Source organism: Cavia porcellus, unplaced genomic scaffold (assembly GCF_034190915.1).
Source record: "Cavia porcellus strain 051 isolate PalLab524CR breed Dunkin Hartley unplaced genomic scaffold, mCavPor4.1 scaffold_2, whole genome shotgun sequence".
Lineage (NCBI taxonomy): Eukaryota > Metazoa > Chordata > Mammalia > Rodentia > Caviidae > Cavia > Cavia porcellus.
In genome coordinates this window covers 122,835,072-122,848,714 of record NW_026947485.1, presented here as the reverse complement: position 1 = coordinate 122,848,714, position 13,643 = coordinate 122,835,072, and positions in this window count along the sequence as shown.

Below are 13,643 nucleotides of genomic sequence, written 5' to 3'. Positions count from 1 at the left end.
ATCAGATCTGTTTCTATAAGTTGCATTTCCACATAATTTCAAGAGACAAAAGTTACAATGTTTTTGCAGGAAAACAGGAAAGAAAGCCAGTAGGAGAAAAAATTAGTTTGTGTGATAGTTTTGAACCAAGAAATAATTTTAGTCATGCCACTTTTTACCAAAGAGCCAAGGAAAAGCCAGTTTTTGAGTAGCATGTGACTGATGCTTTTCCTCGAATTAACTGTAAATGTTTCAGACAGGAACCCAAACTGCAGATGCCGACACAGGACAGCCGTGGTTAGAGCTGTGGTCAATTTAGTGACTGACCAGGCAGTTTACTTACATTGTTTTATACAACTTCTAAAATAACAGTCCTGATGTTGGAACTTAGGGTGCTGGGAAACCAAGCAACCAGCTTGCCTTCCTGGTAGGTGGCTGTGGCTCAGACAAGCTGCGGCTGCCCCAGGGGAGAACCACCAGCGTCTTCCGAGACCCATGCCAACTTGGAAGTTGGGGGCACTGGGAAACCAAGGAACCAGCTCACCTCCCTGGTACGAAGCCATGAACCTACCAGCGCACAGGTTAAGAATCAAACATCCCCCACTTTAGCAAATAGGAGCCAGAGATTTGAGTGTCTCTTGGGAGGTTGACCATATTCAATATAGCAAATGAAGGATTTCCTTCTACCATCTCTTGAAGGCAAATATTGTTACCACTGTTTTGCTTTGTTCTAATTAATGGTATTGCTCTCTTCAACTTCTGTTTTGGTAAGTTCTATAATGTTCTGTATTTCCCTTGATTTTGCTATAACCTGATTGAAAGAACAACTAATGTGAAGATAATGAGATATGCTATGGTACCTATTGTACTTATCCCAGTAACCTGCTGTGAAGTTCTGTACCAGTTTCACTGCACTGTCTCAATTGGCTTTGTTCTGTCTTGTTCTATTGTATTTTACTACCTTCAAAATAAAAAAAAAAATTAAATTTAAAATAACAGTCCTGACTGACAGTATTATATCAGGACCAAGTGTCTTCTTTTTTTGCAGACATATTCCCTTGGTAACACCTAAGAGCTTTTAATTATCAGAATGGCAGAATTTAACAGTTTTACTCAGGTTAAAAACATAGAACTTCTTGCACCTTTTTATACAATTTTGGAACTGCTAATGACCAAAAATCCAATTATTACCTGCTGTGTGAGTGAATGCATATCTGTTCAAAGCAACAGACATAAACCAGGTTTTAGATGGCAAAATCATCTAGATGGCAAGGTCTTATCGACATAACCAGAGATTAATAAAGTCAGTGAAAGACATGAAACACTATCTTGACAACTACAAATCTTTGTTTCCTAGGCTAGTTTTTGTGAATCTTACTAAGAGCAGATAATTTTTGAACATAGAAAACTAGAAAGGTCTATAAGTAATCTTTTACATATAACAACTTTAGTCAAATATATAAATTTTTCTTAAGCATAAATTTCATTTTCACAAACACTTTACAGCATAACATACTGTTCCCTTCCCTTTTTAGAAATATCTGGTCAGCTTTCATAAGGACAAAATCTTATTTTACCATATAAAATCCTTCCTTAGCAAATAAACACCCTCAAATTTGCAGTGTTTCTGTCGCTCTCTCTCTGTCTCATTCTCTGTCTGTCTCTCTGTCTCTTTCTCTCATCACTTCTATTTTCTGATTCCTTCTTATGGCTGCTGATGAGAATTTTTAAAGGTCCTTTATTCTGATTCCAAAGATACTAAATTTCACCCAAAACTTTCAGACTTTTAGGTCTTTATGTCAACTTGCATGACAAAATTATCTTAGTCCGAAGAAAATACCCAAGGATGGGTTGTGAGAAATGAGGTCTGTTAAAGAATCAACACGTAAAGGACAGAGTCACTTTAGACTTCTGTGCAGGAAAGAATGGAGTCCAATGGTAGTGATCTCAACAAGAACATGGCCAGAATGTACTCAGATGCCCAGTGGTGGTGGACTGGTCTAGTTAGTCACAGGAATATCTGGTGGCAGAAGACCAGACAGTAATCACCAGAAGGCTCATAATGGTGGGCAAGATGGAGAAGTTATTCAAGAAAACTTGAAGTATCCAGCTCTGGCCCACTATGCTACAGACCTGTCCCACACTCAGCTGCTATGGAGTAAATTACACAGACGTGATTCCATCAGGTTGGTTAGCTCCTTGTGACTAGCATTCTAAGCAGAGAGGCAGTTTCTGAAGTAGGACGAGTTTGCCACATTCTGGGTGCACTTCGGATAATATCTGTCTGGGCATATTGATCTCTGTCTGTTTACAGTGTTCCCTTGAGTTATCAAGATTCTCTGGTGTACAAAAGCAGCATTGTAGAGACATAGTCTCTACAAGAGCCTAAGATGTTTTTTAGTGGTGAGATAATCTGTAGCATGGAAAATTTGGGCTGGCAGAAAGTGTGTGAGGTTCTGGTTCTCAGCCTCTAGGAGGCAATTTCTAGGCATTTGAAATACCATGCTAGCAGTGAAGTCCTTGTTCACCTGGAGACTTAGATCACACTGCAGCATCTAAAAATCTAAGTATATACCTAGGCACACCCATAGCCTTGGGCAAGGAGTGTCAGTGCTAAATGGTAATGAGGCATTATAGCATAAGGACTTTGAGTCCGGAGACATCTGATGGACTTGTGATTGAGATTAACGATATGGGCAATCGATGGATCAATTGATCAATCACTCATGCCTTTGTGATTAAATCCCCACTGACTCTCTGTACACTGAAGCTCAGTGAGGTCCCCGCAGGTCAAACTGTACATTTTATCACAAGTGCATTCGAGGGCAGACATGTTCAGATGTGAAGAGAAGAGAGCAGAAGCATGTGCTTTCTGTGTCTCCCAGTGACGTTTTCACGTCACAAAACACAGCAATGATATTTCCATGGATTCTTTGAGTTCCTTCGGAGAAACACTGAACCTTCAGTGGCTACAAAGAGCCCTCAGAACTTTCCACTCATGTCAGAGATGCAGGGAGTATTGGGAATTACATTTTCTACCTTTGCAATTGGTCCATACTTTTTCCAATGTCTAACTATATGCTTACTATTCTCTTCTCTGAACTAGTCAGATAGAGAATATTTAAATTAGGAGCTGGGATTTTTTTATCAGAAACAAGAGTCTCTCTAGAGCGTCTTCTCTCTTTTCCTGCATTGAGGTTAGTATCTTCTTTCTAATTGAATGAAATTATTATCTGAGAAGGGCAGAAAGAGGCTTTGCCAATATATGCTATGTTAACGCAACAGAGGAAGGGGTGTTTTTGTGTGTGTGTGTGTGTGTGTGTGTGTGTGTGTGTGTGTGTGTATGTGTATGTGTGTGTGCTCGCACGTGTGCACATTGCTTGAAAAAGGGTTTAAAATTTTGGTGTACTTCTGCTTCCTTAGTCCAAGTGTGTAAATGTCTGAGATATTTATTTATTTATATATTAATAAAAGCATAGCACACCTCAGAAAACTGTAATCCATCTGACATGGAGGTGTGATGCTGTGGATGTTGCGGTGTCTCTAGGTCCAGCTTCTCCAGGTAACTGTCTCTGTACCTCTAACCGGCTTGCAGAAAAGTTGCAGTTTCAGATACAGAAGCTCATCAGTCTGACCAGAGCTGCTACCTTGCATTTTATGGTTCCCAGGATTCAAAGAAGCCAGTGACCTCCACCTTTATTTCTTAGCTCTTGCTAAGGATGACAACCATTGTTGAATGAGGGAAGTGGCAAGAGACCAGGGGAGAAGGAGTCAGAAGCCCTGTGTGCTGCGGTACTATTTTCTGAGCTAACAAGCTTCTCCCAACAATGATCTAAACAATTAGTTTCTGATGCGGAGCACAAGCAGGACTCTGCGCGGAGAGGAGAGAATTTCTCAGAGCGACACCCAGCCCCGCAGAAGCAGGGAAGCTGGGAGATGATCTGGCGAGTTACAGACAGGACAGGTGGTCGGAGAAGTTTCTGTGCAGAGCAGGATGGTCAAGGCCAGGGCTCTGCAGGCTGCAGTGGCCTCATTAGGTTGGGGATTTTCTTCCACAGGAAAGAGATTTTCACACCCTCTAAAGTATGTCTTTGTTCTTTATATAGTACAATTAATGGTGTTTGCAAAGTGTGCCTGCTTTATAGCCCAGTTCCTATTGGCCTGCTTCTAAGCATTTGACCCATAGGAAGATGTCAGCTTGGCCGAGGACATTTTTGCACATAAAACTCCTAGAGAAAGAGTTTGGTGGCACCTGCTGGAGTCTTCTCTTGGATTCATTTTTCCGAGAGTGTTGTTTTCCCTTTACAATGAATGCTGCTTTCTTGTACAATAAATGTTTTCGTTTAGCTCTCTTTTGACTCTCTGCCTTGTAATTCTTTCTGGGCTGAGAGAGGAAACCCCACGTGAAAGTTTCCTGAGGTGAAGTCTGAGAGTAATCAGAACTGTTCTAAGTAGGTGAAATGGGCTCTGTGGGCACAAAGTCTTCAGCCAAGTTCCATGTGGCAGCAGGACAGGGAAAAGCAAAGAGTGATGTAGGATTCCAGGGATCCAAGTGCCAGCCACAGGCTCTTTGACATGTTCCTCTGTCCTGGGGCACTTACTCAGTCTCATCACAACTCTATTTTTCCCATCTATAAGAGAAACTCAACATTGTGCATTTTCTGTGGCAACAGTAAAAGGAAATGATGCATATTGCAAAGTTTTGAAAAATGTGGTGCATTAGGCGGTGACAGAAGCTATTATTTGGTCACACATGAAAGGCGTAATTTCTGAACTTGGAAGCAATGTAGTGAAGATTACAATTTTTGGAAGATGAATTTAACACCTGTGCGAAAAAAAATGAAGTCAGAGTATAACTTCAGTGAATTAAGTGGAGACTGAAGAAAGAGCAGATTCGCGGAGCGCTAGGGGTATTCCAAGTCATGAGGCAGGGGGCCGTGATGGTTAGCTAAAGGTAAGGCGGGGGAGGATGGCAGCCTGAGGGAATCTCAGAGTCTTAGGTATCTGGGTCGAAATATGGTGTATCATTTATAGGAAAAGGTAAAACGAGAGGTAAGTTAAAGAGAAAAATAATGTGCAAAATGTACAAATAGCCCCAAATTATCACCATTTATGCTCGTTTTTAAAATAAAATTATTCAAAAACACCAAGTGCAAATGTCTTCTCTTCTCTGTCTAAAGGACTGCTCAGGAGTTACATAGTTTATTAAAAATTGGGCCTTCTAGAAAATAAGAAACATTTAGTGCTGATTTAAAATTCCACATTTGAGATTTCTATCAAGGTGATTTGTGTCAAATTCATGGAGTGCTTTTTAAAAATCTTAATTCTAGCAGGCTGGTACTCACAATGTAGAGAATCTTAACTGTTACTTTCTATTTTGTAAGAACCAAATAAAAAATCTCCTTTAAAATGTGAAATGTTTTATTTTACATTTCTGTGCTTTGTATTTTATTTTTAGTTTAATGTGGTTAACATCCTCTTTTGCTGTGGTGTAGAAACCATCTAACATGATATCTTTCCCTATTTTTGGCATCTTTGATTTTTAAAATTTTTTAAAATTAATTTTATTGGTACATTTTAGATATACAAAAAGATCACATTCATCTCAGGGACTTGGTACATGTATATGATTTATCTTGATTTCTCTTTTATTCCCATTTCCTTTCCCTCCCTTCCGCCTTTCTTCTTCTTATTTACAAAGCTTCGGCTCCACTTTACCCTTCTTGTCTCATTTTTTTCTTTTCCTATCCTTCTTTTCCCTCTGTCAGTTCCCTCCCAATTGAGGATACGCATCCTGTTCCATGATATTTGGTGTACATTCTGATCTTTGTTTACACTTTCAGTTTCTCACACCAGTGAACCGATGCAATATTTGCACAAGTATTCAATTTATTTCACTTAAGTCTATGATCTCAAAGTGCATTTATTTATCTAAAAAAAGTAATCGCATCCTGCTTTATGCTGACTAGTACTCCATTGTGTAAAACAGTCAAATTTCCTTTTATTCATTCATTGATTGATGGACATTTGGGTTGCTTCCAGGTACTTTTAAGAAATCAGTTTGAGGAAAGATTAGGAAAAAAGCAAGGTCTTTGACAGCATGTTAACACAGTATTTAGGAAGTTTAATTTTAATTACAATGAACCCTGTCTGAATTTTTTGCTCATTCTCTGTTGAAGGAAAACAACAGAGAATGGGTGAGAAAGATTGTGATGGGTATACTAAAGGACACAGGGGTGGGGAAGCACCTAGTAATTCAGAGCAATCTTACTTGAAAACCTGTAACTTCCATTACACTAATGGAATAAGGAATAATGGTAAAACGTGGAATAAATAAACCTTTTTTGCTGAAAGTAGGGTGTTTCATCTTTTTACTTTAAAGTGCTACTACTAAATGACCTTGCAGGGCCTGAAAATTAATGTCCAAGAAAGCCGGGATGTTAGTTTCCCCAGTAAATGCATGAGGGATAAACTTAGCACTTTTCTTAGTGTTTTCGAAAGATCTGTCCAACAGTGATGCATAAATCAGGAGCAACTGAAGTTTGCCTTTCCACCCTGAAAGTTGGGGTGGATGCAAAGGGAAGGCCACAGGCATTTCTACACGTGTCTTTCAGGGTAGCCACTAAACCACAAGCACGACTAATACCTACTTTTTGTAATTTTTAAGTGTTATTTACATGTATTTGTGTGTGACACTTTCTTTGCACACACACACACAAACACACACACACACACAGGCACACGCGCACGCATGCACTGTTATGCCCTAACCATTGGATTGTATAGGATTTGATTACTTCACGTCCTGTGGAAGCTTCCACTTTTTAGGAGCAAAAGGTACCAAACTCCTTCCTGTCTTTGATCACATCTCGTTTCTTTCACAGGCTGTCTTATCCTTTCACCCTTACTGGAGAATTCTGTGTCACCTCTGATGAATTTTCTCCTCTCAGTCTTCTCTGCCTTGCTCATTCTTTCATTGTTAATAATTAACACAAGGTAGATGAAACCCAAGTCTGTCTAGAACACTTACTCATTACTGAGTGTATGTCCTGTACTGTTGACTACTTTTTCAACATTTCAGACAGAATGTCTCAAAAAATGCCCCCAAATAGCCTATCAATCACAGAAATATACCCATCTGCTTCTATTCCCCTCTCTCACTCACTGTACTGAATCATCTCCAGGCACATAATTGTTTCCTACTTTGATAACGTTTCCATTCTTACCTACCATTTATTGTCTTCACTTCCACCCTATTTTTTAGGCTCATATGATTGATTCTGGATATTTATTCATCTTCAGCAAAAGGTTATTATGGCTCCTTGGAAACAAAAGATAAGGAAGTTGGAACTTTATCCATGCACACTTTATAACCTAGAAGATGGAAAATATGCCAAAAAATGATTGCAAAAGACAGTTATCTTCCAAAATCCAAGTGAAGTCTAGTTTTCAACACGTTTTTAACTTAAGAATTAGTGTTTGCTGTTTTCTGTGAGCTAGTTTCTATTGTTTGCATATAACTATACTTTTCTACCGAGTTGTGATATTTTGATTCATTAAGAAATCTACACATTACAAAGACAGTTTCTATTTGTGTATGTCAGACATTATAAAATTATCATTATTTTTGTTGCATTTGACTTACCTTTCTGCCTTGCAAGTTTTTCAAATATAAATAAAATTATCTATCTTTTCTTTTATGGGATTTTCCCCCTTCTCCTCTTACCTTTCCTTATCTCTCCATCTCTTGGTTCCCTTCCTTTTTTGAAAACTTCTACCTCCAAATTTATTTTTATTGTTTTTTTTTTTTTTGAGACAGGATATTCCTTTGTAGAGAACATCCCAGCTATATTCATCATTTATTTTGCTTTATATCTATATTTTGGTTTTCTTGTATTAGATGCACAGTACTATAGCTAAGCCTAAATTTCAAGAATTATAACTAAATAAAAGTATGTGTTATATTTTATATAAAATTGCAGTTGTAAAATTTTGTTGGTTTCCAAAATTATCATTATATTTATGAAAACTTAGTTTTTCGTCTTTTCAGCAGTCATCAAAAATCCTGCCTCCTTGTCAGTTAGATTTCCACTGTCCCTGGTCTTCACTGCACACTTTATGTTTAGGCTGGATTTCAGCAGCTTGTCAAGACTCACAGATCTTTTATGGTAAGGCCTTGGGCCAGGAGAATGACAGGCTTTGACATATAACACTAGCTGTGTTTTGCTAAGGCTGTCACCTGGCCATGGGACATTGAGTGCTCGAATGACAGGAAGGCAGACTACTACTTACAGGGCAACCCCAGCTCTGCAAGCTGCCCTCTATTTGCCAGTTGTAAAACTTGATAGAAATACCTTAAGGAAACTCAGCTAGAATTTCTGTCCCCTCATTTGATAATAAAAGAAACACCTTATTTCTTTTAAAATGAGTTTTATAGTCACAACTGATTCATTTTTTTCTCATTTTGTGTTTGATCTCACTCTGAAAATTAGAAGACACTCTTTGCATCTTGAGTGCATCATTGATCCAGTGGAAAATACCAGGACATTTGCCATGATATTGCGATTTAAGCTAAAATGAACAACTATAGGTTTTTTATTAAAAAAGATAGGCTAATCTCTTTTTAGCCCTTTTTCTTTATTTTATCAAGTAGCACACATTGGCAAGGTTTTCAAAGCAATGTGCTAAATAAATTACGAAACAGAATGAATGCGAGTTTATCTCTCACTTCAGGAGATGTGTATTTTATCTAGCTACTATACAAACAGGAATGTGAAAAACTACTAAAACCAAAAGGCAGCTCAGGGTAAAGAACACATGGTTATGAATTCAAATAAAGAATATTACTTCCTGGGGAAAGGGAAGCAAGAGAGAAAGAAATCAGCCCAGGCTTCCGCCAAGCAGGCTTTGGGGTTGACACTGAAGAACAGAACGTTTTCACTAAGTGAATGAAGCACTAGAAAATGAAGTGCGTGGTCAGCAGAGAAATGCCATGCTGAGCCTCACCAAGCTCAGGGGCGCTCCCCACTTTGGTTATAAAAGTGCAGTGCGTTGGCTAATTAAAGGGGGCCGACAGACATGCATGCACATTCGCAGATGCTAATCTACTTTCACCACCTTGTGAGGGACAGTGACTGGCCTGTGAACTCCCGCCTGAGCGCAGACCAGGTCTGTTATTGCTTTGCTAACACTGAGCACCACGTGGCAGCATCCCCTCTGACCTTGGACACCTACATCTTGGTTCTCCTTTGAATGAAGCTGTTTTATACCTTTTCTGTGATTGCTATTTACAATGTGCTGTGTTCTTGTGTGATTTGGAATGTCTCATATCTTAATGTTTGAGTTAACATATTCCTGTAGTTACCCAGGAATGACATTAATTCCAAAAGTCATTGTTACCATGGACTTGTCAAAGGTAGTCCTATCTCCAGTAGACATTTTTTGAGAATTTGTAAAGAAGGTGAACTGTGAGCATTCCTTTCTCCTACAAGAGTCTTTTCTGTTCTTTCACATTGCCACACAAACATATCACAAGGACACATAACAACATACACTACACTACTTCCTAGTGCAAGACCCATTTCTAATATATATTACATATAGTAATATATTCCTTCCAAACATTAGAGATGAGATAATACGCACAACATAATTTCACATACTGGCTTTCCAAGGCCAACAGATAGTGTCAGAGCTGAGATTTGAGTTCACAATGAAACGTCAATGTAATTTAGCTCTCTAGCATATTTTTACTTAGCACGTAGTCTCGTGTTTCTGAAACAACATTGTAAATGTTAAAGTATAAATTTCTTTTTATGACTCAACACTAAAGTGCACTTTTTCACCTTGGGTTTTACAAATAATGGTTTCTTGAGTTTTCATATTCTTTACCAACTTGTTAGCTTTCATTTGGTTTTTGTTATTTGTGTTTTCTTCTTTTATAAATTTTGAAAAACCTGAAAATTTTTCTTACGCTTTAGCCATATTCTTTAGTGTGAATCTTTACACCAAGAGAGAAATAGAAAAGTATATCTTATTTAAATAAAACATGAGAAGGTAGATTTGAAATTGTGTATTTTAGCTAGTTACTTAGTCAATTTTTATTGGCCAAAGAAGCTATTTGAGAAGTCATCTTTGATATTTTAATGATTTTCAATACAAAAAGAAATATTATGTGGGCAGCAATTATCTCTGAAATCCACTTAATAGAAAATTTTGATAAATCCAGTAAGTTGTTACAGAGAGTCATTTTTCTTCATTCTTAAAAAAATTTTACTATTCTTTCCTTGATCCTCGAGCATCAGATATCAGGGTTCCTGTCTTTGTTACTGCAAGCAGAATTTTTAGCTTACTGCATTAGGAAACTAAACTGACAATATTTCCAAGAAATTCAAAAGAGGAAGAATAACCTCAAATTCTGGTTAATCTGAAAAGTGAAGAACAGTTAATTGGCTTATAAAATTTCCTCCTTTCAGTGAGGACCGGAGAAGAAAACACAAATCATTGAAATTTGCTTAGCTTTACAGAATATTGTGAATTAGATTATGGAAGGGGAAAGAGTCTTTAAGATAGATGACAACTAGAAATTATTTTTCATTTTAAATTATATGGCTCTAAACTAGTAATTTATATCTTCTTTATTAGGTGGTGAGACACTGAATCCAGCAGGGATGGCATCTAATAAAAAGTTTTGTTTTTTGTTGTTTTTTAATTAAGATGGGAGAGGAACTGAGTAATAGCTCCTTCCTGAAGTTGGACACCTTTTGACATTTTCTCCTTTCCAATATTTACCTTGTTCTTCACCTGAAGCATCACACAGTCTCACTAGAACTTACAGGACTCAGTTTGCAGAAAGGAGTTAAAGAAAGGGGGGCGGATGTGGGGAGCAGCCTGTGGGAACCGCTTCTGAACAGTTGGACAGTGAACTGCACAGGGAACTGGCTGGAGGTGCTGCTTCTCAGGGCAGTGGGGCCCTGCAAAGGAAACTCAAATCTGTACGCTGACAAATGCGTGGAGAATAAAGAGGTTTGAAGGGGAAAATATGTGAAGGTCTTGATTTCCTTGGTGATGAGTCACAGATTGAGAAAATTTTTCTTTTTAAAAGTGGCTTTAGTTTTCTCCCTAATGTACTTTAATTACTCTAAAAAGTTTTCTCCCATTTTCCTGCTTAACTGTACGCCCTGAGAGAACCACTTTTTTCAAGATTGTAGGTTGGCACATACCCGTAATCCAGCACTCAGGAGGCTGAGGTAGGAGGATTGCCCAAACTTGAGACCAGCCTGGTCTATGTAACTCAAAACCAAGCTGCTCTACAAAGAGAGACCCTGTCTCAAAAACAAAATAAAACAGAACAAAACAAGACTCTTTAAATAAGAAAGACAGGCCCGCCTGTACATTTGGCTTTCTACCTGTTTGGATTTAGCTGAGTGCGCTGGTTTTCTTAGTTCCAGGCAAGAGGTATTTAGCTCCTTCCATAGTGCAGAAACTGTGACTGCGACACTGTTGTGACTTTTAGTTAGTGCACGTGAAGCCGACTGTCACTTTTTGCATGTGGAAGAGAGAAGTCCCCTGAAGAGGACACCGTGAATCACAATAACTCATAGTTGTCTTGGAATCTGGCAAAAAGGAAGACTAACAGAACACACTCGCACGCACACGATGGCCAAAGCACACTTCATCTACTATGAAGCCCACAGTCTAAAAAGTTACAGAACTGAGAATTTACTTTTTATTATCTTATTGAAAACATTTCCTTTGAGGATGATGGAACAAAATAGTAGAGATTAAATGTGTAGCCGCATTAGGGACTGTCACATCTCACAAATAGATTCAATATGTAACTGCCTCTGTTTTCCTGAGGGTTCACTTAGCACTTAAAATACGTGATGAAAACGAAATATGATAATGTTAACTATGATTTTTTTCCTGCTTAAAATGTTGGAGAATATTAAACGTAAATGCTGCACCCAATACATTCGCCAAGCAGGTTAGCATGAGTAACGTTGGTTTGGAAGACACTCAGAATGGTAAACTACTAAAAACTTATGTGAACTTTGAATTTAATGACTAAGCTCTCCTGTTCACTAACATTGTGTTTCTTCTCTGCAACAAAGATCAGCAGTGACTAAGCCTCCACAGTCATTTATTCTTGGTGTAAATGCTTTCAAAAATTTGTAGTCACCATCAAAATATTTTACTATGTTTTCATAGCAAAACAGAATTTTATAATGGGTTATTTATTATGTGATGCATTCTTTGATTGCTACTTTTATTGGATTTTTCAGGCAGAAAGTTTCATCAAAAGATGATAAAGACAGAATTACTATGTCGAGCATGCTATTGGTTCCAGCTCATAGCATTTCTAGCCAATGAGGCTAAGAATTACTTCACTGATTTCATTCCTTGGTTTTTGATGCTTGGACAAAGACTTCAATTAATCATGATTTCTATCTTGGGATAGAAAATGGGGCCAAGAATTGGGCTGTGTTTTCCAAAACCGATAAGCAAGGAGATACACTTTTAGATGCTTATCACTTAATTAACTTTGTAGTTTGCAACAATCTTTAGTTAAAAATAGCTTCATGTCACTGGAGTATCATGTCAGAAGTTTCAAGCTCCAATTCAAGGTGATATAATTTCCTGATAAATGTGCAAATGTCATATGTTTTTGGAATAAACAAAGATCTTTGGAGAATGCTACAAAGTCCTTATAATAGGAAGTAGAGGGCTGGAAGAGAGGAAAGCCATAGCCACTGGGGAGAGGAAGCCTGTGCTAGAGAAAATTTCCATCTTTTAATTAAACAGATGAATTCTTTCTCCTTACCAGCGAGGCAAACAGCAGCAATTGATTTGTGACCCCCTGGTTCTCCAGTGTTGACTTTTTTTTATATATTTACTGGAGTTCTTTTTTGTTTTTGAACACTAACATCAGTAGGAAAGCTAATTTATATTGTTTCTCTTTACAGATCATTTTATTGCATTTAGTATGTGCTAGACATTATTATAAATTCTTTGCAAATGTAACAATTTGGATTCTGGATCCCCGACAAAGGTCACGTTAATTGTAAAGGACCCAGAGCTTAATTTATACAGGAAATTTAGAATTTCCATGTGGGGAATATTTCCAACTCAACTATAACTGTTTACAGTAAGATTCCCTTCCCAGGGCCTGCGAGATTCCTCACCATGTAAGTCTTGAAGGAAAGCTGCAGGTTAGATTTTTGTATCCACCAATAAAAATGTGGACCTCCATTGTGACTCAGAGCCTGGGAAACAAGCAGAAACCAGAAAGCTCCCCCTGCTAAGTCACTTAAGGCAGAAGTGAGGCACTGGGGCGCCAAGAGGGGCTGAATGTGAGTCCCACAGCAGGCGGCTGCTGTGACATTGCTGGTGGCCCCTTTTAGGCCTGTAACAGCAGGCCTATAGCATGATTTTAAGCACCAGTTTGAAGTCTCTTTGAAGCTGACCCCTTCTATCCCTTGCAGTTCTGCCATTCTCCTAGCTTTTTGAGGTACTACTGGAGATTCATTCCAGGCCCTTTGCACAGAGTTGGATTCCCAGCCTTTTTTATTCTTCATTTTGAGAGAGAATCTTACTATGTCACTAAGTTGCCCAGCCTAGGTTTCAACTTGCCATCCTCGTGCTTCAGCCTTCCAGAGTGGTGG